Source organism: Equus caballus, chromosome 2 (genome assembly GCF_041296265.1).
Source record: "Equus caballus isolate H_3958 breed thoroughbred chromosome 2, TB-T2T, whole genome shotgun sequence".
NCBI classification, from domain to species: domain Eukaryota; kingdom Metazoa; phylum Chordata; class Mammalia; order Perissodactyla; family Equidae; genus Equus; species Equus caballus.
This window is the reverse complement of record NC_091685.1, coordinates 106,548,050-106,561,684: the sequence shown is the minus strand read 5'-3', so window position 1 is coordinate 106,561,684 and position 13,635 is coordinate 106,548,050. Positions and strand designations below refer to the sequence as shown.

General features: G+C 40.2%; 1 long non-coding RNA gene across 2 annotated transcripts in view; it reads left to right on the top strand.

The window, feature by feature from the left end:
- The window catches only part of LOC106782867 (uncharacterized), a 91,382-nt gene that overhangs the window by 21,038 nt on the left and 56,709 nt on the right, over positions 1-13,635 (top strand). For both annotated transcript variants that reach the window (XR_001380220.3, XR_011435669.1), the window contains one exon: positions 10,384-10,565. This is a non-coding gene — a long non-coding RNA (uncharacterized lncRNA). The remainder of the gene's footprint in view (positions 1-10,383; positions 10,566-13,635) is intronic.

Here is a 13,635-nt window from a genome sequence, read left to right as displayed (position 1 = left end):
TGGCAGCAAAGAAACTCAAAGCCAGATTAATCACTAAATTACAAACAGTGAGCCACAGTATTTAAAAGCAAGCTCAACACAAAATAATGTTTTCATGCTGTTTAAAAGACTCACTCCAAGCATCCTTTTGGAGGTTGCGTGGCTGTTAAATACACCTAACAGGTAGGGAGAGAAAATTACCCCTTGGTGCTGGGATACTTTTTTGTGGAGCTACAGTCATACCTGGGCACAGGAAGGATGAAGTCCCTGCCACCAGTGCTGAATGTGGTTGCTGGCAGGTTTTGGTAACAGTGATTCAGAGCTGCTGGTGGTCACTGGGAGACATCTAGAATTATGGCCAATGCCTGACTTCAAGGCTCTTGGATTGGAAAGACTCAGCCACATGCACTCAAATAAATCATCCTCCTCCCAAATTCCTTCATTGTACACACAAAAACTTCATTAGAAACTGAAACAAAGATGGCATTCATTCATTCATTCAAGAGATAATTGCTGAATGGGTATTATATTCTGTGTACTGCGTGAGGTGGAAAGAAATAAGATATATTTCTATCAACCTCCTATCCTATCCAAGCTAGTGTGGATGAGTTGTTCTTGGTGAGCTTATACGAAGTCCTAGAGATTAATAGCAGCTTTTTCTAAACTGCTCGTGTATCATTTTAAAAACAATTTTTTAAAAAATGTAAGTAATCTATGAAAGTGGCTTAAGAAAGTAAATAGTGTGGAAGGGCTTATACTGAAAAGTATTATTACTCTGTCACTCTCCTCACTTCTCAGAAGTCCCTACATTTAACCATTTCTGTGTTTAGTTCTTTTGGCAGTAACCTCCATATCTCTAAAAACATGCTTACTATGAATTCTTGATTCATCTGCTGTAGACACTTTCTATTGATATCCTGCTATGGTAGGTGGGAATTTAGCTCATTCGCCACCCCCATTTTTCTTTCTCTTTGTTATGCTTGGCTTAGCGATGAGGATACATTCTGAGACATGCATTGTTAGGCGATTTTGTCATTGTGTGAACTTCATAGAGTGCACTTACACAAACCTAGATGGTATAGAGTACTACACACCTAGGCTGTATGGTACTAATCTTATGGGACCATCAGTGTATATGCAGTCCACTGTTGACCAAAACATTGTCATGTGGTGCATGACTGTATGATTATATCACTATTTTTAGTTCTTCTAAGGGTTGCTTTTGTGTCTCAAAATAATGTACTTAAACCTCTCTCAATCAATCAGCTATTGACATAATCTCTTGACCATTCACTTTGTAAGTGATATCCCCACCCTCTGTCTTTTTTTTTTTGAGTACACCTCCTTCAACTTCTAGCTCCTCTCAGCTATAATTTGCTTTCACAGTGTCAAGGTTGATAATATTTACACTGTTCTGTAACATAATTATTTATGTTAAAAAGTCATTTAAAGTGATCCATTGTAGGGTTTTCTGAGGACTTATGTCAAGCTCAGTAGATCATCATTTCCGGAAAAAGCCCTTCTTTGAAAATTGTGGCAGTATTCTGTTTTCAGTATTCTGGCCTTCCTCCTGCAAACTGTAGTTCCTCAAAGGTTGTTGATAATGATTCTGAGCTCAAACCTACAGGTCCTTCCAGTACCTTGCATTACAATGTATCTAGCTTACAGTTTTGACTTAGTTTAACTCAACTGTGATCTTTTAATATCTTCTCACCCAATCTTGTTAGCCCTCCTTTTCCTCCCTTTTTGTTTGGCCTTACACACTGGAGGCCATCCTTGATGCAGGAGAGTGAGCCACCTTCCTTTACCATGTTCTACCATCCGTAGACACTGTGCCAGCTTCCTGGGGCTACCTCTTCCCTTCCTTATTTCTTTTCTAAACAGAACTTTAAACATCCCTCATGCCAGTCTGCAGTTCTTTCCTGATGAAAGTGAAAGCTCGGGTGAATTATGTGTCAGTAATAAGAAATTTAGCTTTGGGTTATTTATCTTGCTGAATTCACACCACAACAATAATAAGACTATTTTTAAAAAGTACTTTTTTTTTTGAGGAAGATTAGCCCTGAGCTAAAATCCACTGCCAATCCTCCTTTTTTTTTTTTGCTGGGGAAGATTGACCATGAGCTAACATCCATGCCCATCTTCTTCTACTTTATATGTGGCATGCCTGACACAGCATGGTTTTATAAGTCATGCATAGGTCCCCACATGGAATCCAAGCTGGCGAACCCTGGGCAACCAAAGCGGAGTGCAGAACTTAACTACTACGTCACCAGGCTGGCCCATTAAAAAAATACTTTTTGATGTACAAAGTACTTTTCCTATATCATATCAATTAAACCTCACAACTCGAATTCAGAGAGGTCAAATAGCTTGATTAAGATCATAGCTAATGTGTGATAAACCAGCCCAGCAACTCAGATCCAGGACCCTCTTCCCTTCCACTCTAACATGCTGCTGGTACAAGTTCTTACCCTTGGGAAATTTTTATGAGTAACCTAAATATATGTTGCTATAATATGAACTGTTTTTATCCCAATTTTATTGAGATATAATTGACATGTTGTGTAAGTTTAAGGTGTACAATGTATTGATTTGTTACACTTATATATTGTATAGCAATTACCACGTGGTCTTAGCTGACACCTGCATCCCGTCGCATAATTATCATTTCTTTTTTGTGCCGAGAACACTTAAGATCTACTGTCTTAGCAACTTTTAAGTATGTAATATAGCATTACCAGCTATAATCACCATGCTGTACATTAGATCTCCAGAACATGTCAGTCTTATGACTGGAAGTTTGTATTCTTTGACCAATATCTCCCCATTTCCCCTACTCCCAGCACCTTGGTAATCATCGCTCTACTCTCTGTTTCTCTGATGAACTGATTTTTTTCAGGATGAACTGAATTTTAATCTCAGTGAATAAAAAAAAGGATACTCAATCACTCTAAAATAAAGGATTATTTCAAAATAGTATGTTGATCTCATGCAGTATTAAGGTCATAGGGACCTGAGGATAAAACATTGAAAGAGACTGACAAGTTTCAGATGAGGCTTAAATCACGTGATCACACTTCTCATATCCAAGTGGGGTGTGTGTGTGTGTGTGTGTGTGTGTGCATGTCTGTGTTGGGCTGACATGATAGGTCCCTGATTGTCCCTTCTTCCACTCCTATCCAACGTGCTGAAACCTTTTCAACCCAAAGTATAAAACTACAGTGAAGAATGTAAAATTGCAAATCTAGATGTTCACAGCTATCATAAGCTTCTGGAGGACATATCAAAACATTTCTATCTCTCTTCTGCTCTTGAATCACCCACATGGCACCTTATCTCAACCCTGTCTTCAGTGATGTGTTCTTTCTTGGGCTGAGCTCTGAGGTCCAGGTCTGTGGACCTAAAATGGACTAGATGACTTAGATGAAGGTGCAGGAGTCAGTATTAGAGATGTGGTCAGGACTGAGGTTAAGCAGTTACAAGGGAAATGGCTAATAGGTGGAAAGATGCCAAGGCAAGTCCAGCAACAGGTAAGCTTGGAAAGCAGAGAGGCCCTCATGCTGGAGGTAGAGGAAAAGTCCTGATCTAAGAGTTCCACAAACCGACTGAAATCAAACAGTCTCTTTTATCAGGAGACTGTACATTTACACCTCTAATGCCACTCCCCGCAAAGACCCTTTTTATTCTAAAGGACTAGGGTCTTTAGTTGGTTTGGTCATCCAGTAAGAGAGATGACTGTTTTGTGCAGACCTGCTTGACACCCCATTTGTGGATAATGTTGTGCCTCCAGATGGGTTTGCATATCTTTTGAGAGTTCAGGTTTTCATTTCACCTTAATTTGGAGTAAGTAGATTACCTGGGATTCTTGTGCTTCTCGTCATTGTAGTTTTCCTCCTCAGGAATTCTATGTTCCTGGACTGGAATGGGCTTGGGCCAAGGCCTGAGACTTGGCTTTGACAAGCTTGAATCTTATCCTCAGAGAAAATGTGACCTGCCTTGGTACTCATTTCTGGGGGGACCTGAATCAACATGTTTTAAGTCATAATGGGCTTTGTAGGCTCCAGAAACAAGACTTGACCTGTTTTTTGAAATTAGGATGTTTTTCAGGTCATACCTGATGAAGAAAACATTAGAACTATGCTTACCAATGTAGAAATTAGTTCAGACCGAATGTTGATTGATAGATTCGTTCATTCCATTCAACAGATATTTATTGAATGCCTAGTACTATAAACTGAGAAAATGAGAAATAATACGGTATTATCTCTTCCTTCAGGGTGCCCATAGGAATTGTGGAGGCTGTGAATAGAAAGTGTGTTGAGTACTATGGCTGGTTTGCTTTGCATTAGAGAATTTCAGCACAGCTCTGCAAACAAAGCTCTTTACATCCAATATTGTCCTCTAAACAGGTTTTTTTTTTTTTTTTTTTTTTTCATTAATGACCAATCCGATATGTTGGCTAAATGTAGGTTTGTTCATTTAGGAGAAACATTTCAATGCATGCAACTGTTTTGATCTATTACTGTGTGTCCTTCATGCCCAAAGAGACTAAAAGGAATTGGCCTGTGTGTCCCACACTCGCGTAGAAGCACCACAGATACTGCATATTAAGTTCAAAGTGTCAAAGAGAAAATTTTCAGTTTAGAATTTAATCAGCACACCTTTATTTCTGCTGGAAGAGCTAAATATGTATGATATTGTGCACCTTTAGATCCCCCCCTTTCTGAAAACAAAAACTCTACTCCTTATTAATTAGCATGATAATTTTTTCAAAGGTGACCAGGAAATTGTCTTAGGTTAACTCCTGTTTAATGTGGTTTTCTGAATGAATATTTGTTTTGACATGTGAGATTCTGCCCATTTTTATTAGAAGCCCAAATGAGAATTTAATGTGTGTGTGCTTGTTTGTGTGTGTGTGTCTAGTGGTGGTGGTGATGGTGGGAGCACCAATTATGTTCCAATGCATCAGTATAACTCACTATTTTTAGTCATTATTATTCACTTGGTTCCTCTTACAATATGAATAGAAGGAGAAAAACATTTATAGATTACTTAAAACATTTTACCAGAAGAAAGGGAACAAATTAGCCACTTGAATCACTAGCTTTGCAGAGGAGAATGAGCAGAAGATATATTTAATCTTTCATCAAAGACTTTATTTGAAATTACTAATATACAGTTCCACTCAGAACAGTGCTGAATGAGTTATTAGAACATTTAAACAAGATCATCATTGTTTTTATTAGCAGCATTATTCCTTACTCCTTTTGTTAGAAAAACACCCTGCAGTGTGTGCAGATCTGTTTAATTGCAATGCTTTTACATTTTCCCTCAAATGTAGTTGACTTATTTTATAAATATTTCAAGTACATAATTGCTATTTTGCTTTAATGAAAATCACAAATGTATTTAGATCATCTAAGGGGTTAGAATCCATTTGCTCCTGTGTCAGGTTTATAGGAGAGATAAGTATGACTTGTTGACTTTGTAAACTATGATCCCGGGGGAGGGTCTCTCACCTTCATGACCCCTCTTTGTACATTTTCAGCATGAAAGACTAAGGGATGTAGTGACAGCAATGGCATCAGACAGACTTGGGCTCAAAGCTCAGTTCTTTCACTTACTAGTTGGGGGACCTTGGACAAGTTCTTTACCTTCTTTCAGCCTCTGGAATGTTTTTTAGGATTTATTGAGAATAATAATACCAAACTTGCCATAATGATATAAAGATAAAAAGATAGTATTAAGCACCTAACAGAGGGCCAGGCAAATAGTAAGTATTCGTTAAATGTCAATTTCTTTCCTTGTTCTCTGTGTTTTATTGAGAGAAGAGGCTTGCTAAGGTTCTGATCTCAGTCAGCAGAGATCCATGTGCTTTTCCTTATTATTGAGGTTAAGAACCCTGATTTAATCCAGGACCATTCCTTCTGTATGTTGTGCAGAGAAGCGTATCTTTATCCTCATCCATCCTTGTCTTTGTGGTTCAACAGTGATCACAATAGCAAATGTGAAGATGCAGTGCTTATCTGGAACAGGAAAAGTGAATCAGATGTAGAATCCAGGGCATGGCTAAAGATGCTGGGAAGTTTGCATGAGGTGGACTCTCCGGGAATCCAGAAAAGCAGATGTCTTTGCAAGGATGTGGCATTGGGGGTGGGGTGGAAGCTGAGGAAAAACAAGGGTGGGGAGGTGGGCGGGGGTGTTGTCCTTCTTCTTGGGGCAGAAGAAGCCATGTGCATCTGCAAATAATCCATCCCATAGCCAGTGATTGCTATTTGCTCCTAGAAAAAATCTGGGAAATAATCCACATTCTTGTCACTTCACCCTGCAATGCTTTGCCCATACAATGCTCACTGACACTTTGAAATGAAATGGGTTGTTTCAATTAATGGCACAGTCAGGTGATTTCCCATACAGGCATATCTTTCTTAAGGCCTTGTGCTGTTGAAGATAACTTGCAAGCATAAGCTCATGTGGCTTTCATGTGCTGCTGTCCTGCTGTGGGCACAGAAGTAAACTTGTCTTGAATGCATGGCCTTGAAAATGCGGGATGTCCAGTGCTTTCCCTGGTATTGCTGCCCAGAGAATGAGTGGAATTTACTTAACTTTATTGTTATTTGTCCCATATGCTACTTCCATGGGCCAATTTTCAACCTGTCCTACAGGTGTAATGGAAACTGAGGCAGCGGGGCCAAATTGACTGTCCATCAGTCATTTCTGAGGTCTGGAGAAACCAAAGGCCAACGTGGGAATTTTTAGCCATTCCAGAGTGAGCTTGTAAGATCACCAGGCCTTCCTGGGAGTGGAAGCCTTTTCTATACCTCTCACGGAGCCCAGAGCAACATCTCAACTACAAAATAGTTGCTCCATAATTACTTTTTGGATGAATGAAAGTTTCTTTGGGACAACTCTTTTAATGTTTGCCACTTAGACTTGTGGACAGCTGTGTTTTTTGTTGTCATCATTGTCAATACTATCATTATAATTGTCATCAGTAGGAAACATCTATCAAGCACTACCCAAGATGTGGTGTAAAGAAAAATTAGAGAGACAACCTAAGTAGAGTTTTTGATGGCAGGGTACAAGTCTTAATGGACTTCTTATTCCTAGAGCCTAGCACAGTGCTGGACATAGTAGAGGTACATTAGGTTGTTGAACGATACCTGAAAGTGTGAATGTGTGATAAGAACAGCTTGGTGAAAAGCTGCGGTAGCTGAAGAGCAACTTTTCCATTCCCATTTTTCTCTCTTTTTATCAAACCACCTCCCCAGCACCTCCCACCCCACACCTGAGAGAACTCTGTTTTTCTTTAGTTTGGGAAAAGAGTGTCTATTGCATCTCAGTGCTGTTACTTGGATCTGTTAAGGTGAGCACAGAATGTAGCACTGCTGTAACATTAGGATCTTGGCTGCCTTGAAATATACAGAGAGAAGAATTCTTTCGAATACTAGAAATAGATCAATATCCTGCTCCTGTTCTTTCTCTGTGCCCAGAACACCCACTGAAGTCAGGAGGAGCTGCGGGTGTGTGGAACAGTGGAATGGGGGCCTTTGTCTGTTAATTTGAGTTTTATTCTGTCATTTCTCTCCATAAGGGGATTCTGAAAAATGAATGCATTTATCAGGCTATTAATAACCATATTTCTCCCCTAATCATTATGATTAAGTCGTTGGTACTGCCAGGTGCCTGCAGCTTCCATCACACAGCTCTGAATAATTTTGCTTTACCGTTTGACTACATGGAGATGCTCTGACTGACTGTGCCAGAGGAGTTGCTGCTGATCTTTCCTTCTCTTGTCAGTCGATTTAAATTCATACTGAAAACAAAGAGTAAAGTTTAAAATAATATTCTAAATCATAAAAGTCATTCTTCAGTTAAGGAACAATAAGTCGGGTTTCCTTTTATTAGACTGTTCCCAACGAAGATTTTATGGGCAAAATGTCACAGCTGGTTTTTACCACATTTTCTCTTCTTCCATCCTGAGTGTCTCATGATCCAGTCATTCAGTGCAGACTGCTGTCCCGAACCCTTTATTCTCCCCATTGTATTTCCTGCGAAAATATCCTACATCTCCATGGATTAGCAGCCCCCTCCCCTCCAATACTCCAGGTTATACTTAGCAGAACCAGATAGCAGATCAGAGTACAGGCCCTGGAGAGAGCCTGCCTAGTTTTGAGGCCCAGCTCTGTCATTTACTAGCTCTGTGAACTAGGCAATCGGACAACCTCACTAAGCCTTTGACTCTTCATGTGAAAATTAGAGTTATAATAGTACCTACCTCTCGGGATGGTGATGAAGATTAAAACTTTCCTGGCACATTAAAAGCACTCATTACGAGCCGGCCCCATTGCGTAGTGTTTAAGTTTGTGGGTTCCGCTTTGGCGCCCTAGGGTTCACAGGCTCAAATCCTGGGCGCAGATCTATGCATACCACTTATCAAGCCATGCTGTGGTAGACCTCCCACATATAAAATAGAGGAAGATGGGCTTGGATGTTAGCTCAGGGCCAATCTTCCTCAGCAAAAAGAGGAGGATTGGTGGTGGATGTTAGCTCAGGGATAATCCTCCTCCTCCTCCTCAAAAAAACCCCCCACTCATTACATGGTAGTTTTATTATTATGAGAAAGAAAAAAGCAGCCCCTAACGTCTAGGAGCTAGACTGACACAGAGAGGTCTCGGTGCTCTCCTGTTGAACATAAGCAATTCCACAAAATGTCAACATCAGGCAGGGCCACTCTGTGATCATGGAGGGTTCAGGAAAAAAAACCCAACAAAATAAGACCACTGTGTAACCATGTTTGAACACAGACAAAATAGGGACATTGTCCAATCCACAAACGTGACCAAACATTTCTTTATTCTGGCTCATATGAGTGACTGCTGACTCTTTACAAATTATATATAGCGTTTGCTTGGCTCTAGCCTTCCCTCTTTCTTGATAAGACTTATTAAGACACTCAGTTATAGAAGTACTCCCACTTCCTGATAGCACCCAATCCAGAGCAAATCTCACTTCCTTAAACCCTCCCCCAAATCACCTAACAGAGCCCAAAGTCTATAATAAGTCCTTTTTCACACTTTCTTACAGAACACCCCATGGTTTCTCACTACGTGTGTTCTCCCTTACTGCAGCATGCAATAATCCCAATTTATTCAACTACAGATGTGTTTCTGGTGGCCTCTGGCTGGAGGGCATTGACAATTATTATTATTTTTTGATAACCACAAGTCACAGGATTTAAGTGCATTTGGCATAGAGCAGTGGGAAGGACACTTGGGGACCTTGGACAAATCATTTAATGTCTCTGTTAGCTGTCCCATTTGTTAAAATTAGGGGATTGGGCTCGTGAATTCTATTCTTTCTCCAGCACCAACATGCTATGAGTATGTGTCAGACACTTACCAACATTAGGAGTGCCATGGAACAAAAATAGTTAACATGGAAATGTTGTCAAACGTCCGATCTTTCCTAGCCTGCCAAAGAGAATCCCGTAAATACCAACCCAATTTCTCCTGTCCTCCCGCCTCCTTATGGAAAAGCCTTGTCTTTCTGGGAGATGGGCTAGTATGATGACAGTAGAGGGAGGAGAAGATGGAAAGAAAACCACACAGGCTGGGGGTGGAGGAGGAGGTTTTCTGGGGATCACAGAGGGTGGCAGACAGAGACATTAAAACATCAGAAGGAAGTAGATGAAAGGAAGCAGAGAAAAGAGGAAAGTACTGTGTAAATCATGTATCTGGATACTCTTTATTGCCTTTTAAGAAGAAACAAATAAATAATAGGATTGATTATTAAATTATTCGGGTTGTTGCATTGTGCTTCCTGAAGAGAGTGCTAATCAAAAACTGAACCACGTGGGCCTCTGAGTTTATTAGGATTTCAGGAATACATTTCTTCTGTAGTCAGAGAACCCACCACAGAGGGGGCCCTTTCTCCTGGAGGGCTTGCCATTTTAGAGTTAGTAAAGGAAAGAATAAGCATCTTTCTTGAACGTTTCCAGCAGGACAAGGCTTTCACTACATACAGCTGCTCCTGACTCCAGTGGGAGGGACCCACAGAGTCCAGTCCCTGTGTGGGTGCTTAAACAGAGCTGAGTGGAAGGGGCAGAAATCAGTGTCATTAGTTGAAAGTGAGGTAAATAATTATCTCTCTGGCAAGGGGTTGATGAGGTTTAGTTAGTTAAAACTTTTTATTTGCATGGAAACTCAAAGAAGATAATCTTTGTCAGATCCAAGTAGCAGGGTCACCGGCTATTCTGGTTTGCCCATGATCATGGGGCTTCCGGGGATGTAGAACTTCTAATGTAAAACCAGACATTCCTTGGCAAACTAGGATCACCCTAGTTAGTATTTCTCTTCCTTCACAGCCTCAACTTTTCTTCGTTTTTTCATTCTGTTGTAGGCTGAGTGCTTCTTTCTAGTATGTTCTTTATACACCAGACCTCTGCCGAATAATGGAGTTCCAGAGCTGGAAGAGATCCTCAGATGTCATGAAGTCATCCACTGCCTCCCAGCAAGTTTCATTTGGATGGTCTGTTCAGATTGTCTGTTCCCAGTTGTGGGCTGGGCAAGGAGCATCCACAGGTAAGGAATGGTTGATGCTTATTCCATCATTTTATAATCCTTACTATTTGCTATTTGAATTTCTTCCCTCTTTTCCAGTTTTTTTTTTTCTTTTTACAAGTTATTATGGAATTGGAAGGGAAGTGTGGCTGCCAAGGTTTTTGCAGGAGAATTATGAGGGTGTCCTAGAGTTTAGAATTGCAGAGTTCTTAATATGTAGCAGGGGTCATGGTGTAGGGGAAATTACTGATTTGTAAGGAGACATTTAAATAAAAATTTCCAGGGAATAGGGGCCTAAACTGAGAGTTCAGTGTTTAGAAAATTCCCTAAATCTGCTATTAGAATTATAAGGAGATTGGCTTGTCTAGTTCTTTAACAAGAAAGTTGCTGACATTTCAAATTCTGTATTTGCTTAGATATGGCTGAATTCCTATCTTTGGCTGGTTAATTCTTTATATTTGGTTTTCTCTTATATCCTATTGTGATATCTGAATAGGTCTCAGTAACTCGTTTCTTTTTAATCATTTTATTTTTCCTTTTTCTCCCCAAAGCCCCCCAGTACACAGCTGCGTATTTTTAGTTGTGGGTCCCTCTAGTTGTGGCATGTGGGACACCGCTTCAGCATGGCTTGATGAGCAGTGCCATGTCCCCGCCCAGGATCCGAACTGGCGAAACCCTGGGCCACTGAAGTGGAGCGTGCGAACTTAAACGCTCCGCCACAGGGCTGGCCCCAGGTCTCAGTAACTCTTAAAGTTCAAGAAGTGGAATTCATTTTTTTTTTTTTTGTAAATATATTGCCCTTTTCCACCTCATCTGGGGCAGATGATCTATCTAACCTCAGTTGTCCAGACCACTATTGGGTCCCAGTTGCCTTGGCTTGGGTAAACTAGAGAGAAGTGGTTCCAATGCTGTCTAGAAAGCTCTATTTGTCAAATTCTGGATCCCAAGCCTTGGCTCGGTTTAAGACTTCAGGACACATACATATATATATTTGTTGTTGTTTTTGTTGTTGTTAGATAAATTGTTTTGTCCAAAGTTATAAGTACATGCTCACTATAGTATAATTTGTACAATATAGAAAAATAATACGAAAAAGAAGAAAATTACTCTGATACTACCTAGAGACAATGACTGAGTTTGGGAGTGTTTCCTTCTGCTGTTTCTTATGCAGTTTTGCTTTTTTTCCTATCTTACAATATTGCACTCTAGTTTTTTCACTTGAATTATAACACGAATGTTTTTCCATTTTACTGTGAAGTCTTTTTAATAACATATTTGATGATTGCATAACATTCTATGGAATGCTGTAGCATTTCAGGTAGGACATAGCTTGGTAGAGGAGATGGCAATGTACACGTAAAGTCAGCTTTGATTATGTTGCCAAATTACTTGGGCAGGAATATAAAATCTTATGGACAAAAAAGGTGTCCTCAGAGGGTGGGAACAGATAGATGTAGCGTATCCCACATAGCTTCTCTTGCTCTGCACTGATCCAGATGAGGCACATGGCTTCAGCTGATACTCTCCATAATAGGTCTCTGGATCTGGAAGGCTCCACAACTCTCTCACCAGCCCTTGTATCGTTGGAAGAAATTACACCAACAAACTATGTACTTTTGCCGAAGATAATTATTACAACACCGACCTTTCCTGGAACCAAACTTAGCAAGAATAAGTGATGCTCTTGTCTTAGAGGATGTGTCAGTTATCAATTTATTGCCTTACGGTTACAATTCACTCTTCATTGCCTGCTCCAAGAAAATGTATATGGGCCTTTTAAACATTTTTTGTTTGCCAGATGATACCGTGTTAAGCTTTGGCAGTAGAAAGCGCCTGAAAGACATTTCAGGAGGAAAGAATTTTGCTCCCTAAACAGACTCCTAGAGTGCATGTGACTTCTCCAGCACCTGGCTTCTGCCGTGCATGGTAGGCAGCAGCACCCAGTGCCCAGCAGCTTATTCTTGCCCCTCTTCCTGGTGATTTTGTGGTGGCATGCCTCCAGTGAGTCATCTCCTGTGAACAGCTTTCCCAACACCCTAGAGAATGGATTTCCAGCAAGTCCCAGATAGCAGATTTCCAGCAAGTTTCACCAACATGGCACCATAGCAATTTCTCTGCCATTCATTGAGCTTTGACTGTGACCTCTCCAGTGAGGTCTGAATTTTAGCCCTGGTTGAGGAGAGGCTAGAAGCATTCTGTGGGCACTCTATCTCAGCCCTGGGAGGTAGTGGCTGCTCCTTAGTCCCATATTCTTTAGAGTTCTCTTTACTTCTTAGTAGCCAGTTCCTTTTTACTCCAATCTCTTGATATGATTAGTAGTTCTTTTTGTTAAACATTCTTGCTCAAATCACCACGTGTCTTCTTTCTCCTGATGGGACCCAGACTGATAAAGTGAGGAAGCAGAGGGAGAGCCCAGGTGTCTGTCTCTACCTAGTTTCTAGCATGATGGAAAGGTCACTTCTCTCAGTAGTCTACTCCCTGATTCTTAGCCTTCCTGAGCCCCAGATTCCTCATCTGTAAAATAGTGTTAATAATAGTACCTGTCTCATAGAGTTCTTGAGGGTTAAAAGAGATAACACATATAAATTATTTGAAACGTTGCCTGCCACATAGTAAATACTCAATAAATGTTATTGGTCATTATAGTTTAATTTGAGTAGATTTGACATTGAGTTTGGTTGGAGGACCACAAGTACAAATCCAGTTCTTGACAAAAGCATATATCGCAGTTTACTTCACTGTTCCCACATGGTAGACATTTGGTTACTTTTACTATTTTACTATAATAAACAATGCCATAATGAACATCTTTGTGTATAAAACCAATTTATTCTAGGATTTTCTTTCTTTATGAGGGGAGATGGAAAGTCATTTATTCTTAGGGAAGTTCTCCATTAGCAGGAGTTCTGGCCTGATTCAATAAGGGAAGTAGAATTAGAAAGTACAGAATAAATCATTTTGATGATCTCAGTGACTCTGAGATTTCGCCAACTTCTCAAGAACCTCTTTCTGACTCTGCTCCTTAACATGTGACAAAACTAACTTTTTCTTTTTGAGGAAATACTAATATCTAATACACAGTAAGTCCTCT